Source organism: Homarus americanus, unplaced genomic scaffold (assembly GCF_018991925.1).
Source record: "Homarus americanus isolate GMGI-L3 unplaced genomic scaffold, GMGI_Hamer_2.0 scaffold11643, whole genome shotgun sequence".
Lineage (NCBI taxonomy): Eukaryota > Metazoa > Arthropoda > Malacostraca > Decapoda > Nephropidae > Homarus > Homarus americanus.
Window position 1 is genome coordinate 22,501 of NW_024754049.1, and position 2,306 is coordinate 24,806.

A 2,306-nucleotide genomic window follows, 5' to 3' on the forward strand; every position below is an offset into this window, starting at 1 on the left:
GTCCCTCGCCCCCTCCCATGAGGGAAATTAAACTTCGACCATCGCCCTGACGACCTCCACCACGCAACGTCCAGAGACGGAAAGTATCTCACCCGCTTGTCGCGGCGTGGGCGAGGCCAGGCAGCCGGTCAGGATCGGCCCAAGACGCACCGGAGAGCCTGTTACAGCTGCCCGGGCGCCCGTCACTTTCATTTCGCCTTTGGGTTTAGTGAGCCCATTGACTTGCACATGTTAGACTCCTTGGTCCGTGTTTCAAGACGGGTCGGGTGGATCACCGACCTTTTGCACACCGCGAGCAAAACCGCCGCCGAAGCGGCAAGCTCTCGACGACCGTCAGGGCAGCCAGGACACCGGTGGTTCCCCGTCGCGCGGTCTCCCCAGACGAGCTGAGAGAGTCGGCGGCGAGGTACCAGTCCGACCGGGCCTTCGACGTCCCCGGCAACGGGTCGCGGTGACCTACTACGAGGCGAAATACGCCCGCCGACGCCAGCGTGGGGGCGCGCCAAACATTTTGGGTCGCTCAATTACAACACCCACCCAGCCGACAGCCGACGAGCTGAATCCCCTCAGTTCGACCTTCGAGTTTCCACCGTTTGGCTCTTAACGGTTTCCGTACTCTTGAACTCTCTCTTCAAGTTCTTTTCAACTTTCCCTCACGGTACTTTGTTCGCTATCGGTCTCGTGGTCATATTTAGCCTTAGATGGAGTTTACCACCTGCTTTGGGCTGCACTTTCAAGCAACCCGACTCTACAGAGAGGCCCTTTCCGACCGTCCCATCTGTACCCTCACGGGCGCCGCCATACGGGCCTGTCACCCTCCATGGGCAGTGGCCGCTTTCAAGCTTGACTTAGACGGTATGGGCCGGCGTGCTGGACCCTCTGAAACGCAACACCCCTCGTGCCCGAAGACATCGAGGTTATGCGCTGGGCTTTTCCCGGTTCAGTCGCCCTTACTAAGGGAATCCCTGTTGGTTTCTTTTCCTCCGCTTATTAATATGCTTAAATTTGGCGGGTAGCTCTCTCCTACTACGAGGTCGATCGTGGTCTCATCATCCTTAGGGGGAACAAGTTCCCCAACCACGAAGCGGAAGACGCTCTGCCACCGACTTTCTTCACCACCGACATTACCAGGCAGGAAGGTTTGAGGGGCTTGTCGCGGGGGTGCCAGCGGCCATGGCGCCGGCACTCCCACCCCTGACTCCGTTCCTTCTCATTGAGTGGTAAATAGCCAATAGGAAAAGTGTTCCAGCAGAACATCTCTCGCAGAGTCATATACACACACAGTTTTAATGCATATACGCTCGTGTTCCGCCCTTACTCGGCCGCACCTTTGCCGCTTAAACTTTGACCTCTTTCCCCGTTCCCGCATGCCACAGCAGTGGCACTTGTTTATCCGGAGAAAGAGAGCGAGAGTCACAGTATTAATTGGCGTGAGCGGCCTTTCCGGCTGCAGAACTAGTGCTCTATCCCGGCGAGCGCCGTTATGAGGCGCAACACCGTCTTTAACGCGTTTAGAGAGAACTCCCCCTGCCTCCCTCCCAGTCATGAGATAGGCGTGGACTCGTGGCGAACTCTCAAAGAGAACGCCCACACCGCGTCTGACCGTGGGAGAGGGTGGAGGAGCGCGTGAGGAAGAGCACGGCGTCACCCAAGCATTCTCATCTCTCTGCCTGCACCACTACATGGTAGACTGCGGGCCCAGGCGCACTCATCAATTTAGGTTCCACTGCAATGCATGCCAAGCACTCTTTTCGAGGTGATAGACGAAATTCCAGCGGGGCTTACTTAAAAGATATCCGACCCGGTTTCGTTTCCTCTTCGTGGGATGGAGTGCCTCTTAGAACATGTGCAGCATCAGCCATGAGCGGCCGACGGCCATTCGTGTCTCTGTGGACAGCAGGCAAAAGAGCGCCGCCTCCAGTTATTTCGAGGCGACAGCACCAATAAGCACTGTTGTGGTTGAATGTGGAGTGTAGCCAAGTCCATGGACTTGCTAGTGATAGGCTTGCTTGTTTTTAAGGGCACACGCCTCAGCGCAGAAGCGTGAGCGGTCAGCAAAGGCAGAGCTCGGTTCGGAGTTACCCTGCGTGTCGGGGAGACAGTCGGCAGGCACCGAACTTCGCGGCAGCGATGGATGTATATTTCCGACCCTGCGTAGAGGTGGCGGCGACAAAAAGCTCGCCGCCTGGCTGCCGCCGCGCGTATGCGTTCAACTTGTCGATGTATCTGGTATTCTTAGCGATTCACATACCCGACACGCAGTTTGCTCGCGGTCTTCATCGACCCACGAGCGGTGATCCCCCGTT

General features: G+C 57.3%; 1 non-coding gene across 1 annotated transcript in view; it reads right to left on the reverse strand.

Annotated features, from left to right (window-relative positions):
* Positions 1 to 1,037, reverse strand: part of LOC121855684 — a 4,146-nt gene extending 3,109 nt beyond the window's left edge. Inside the window, exon 1 of the ribosomal RNA XR_006086830.1 lies at positions 1 to 1,037. This exon is cut by the window's left edge and continues 3,109 nt beyond it. This is a non-coding gene — a ribosomal RNA (large subunit ribosomal RNA).
* Positions 1,038 to 2,306: the final 1,269 nt, after the last annotated feature.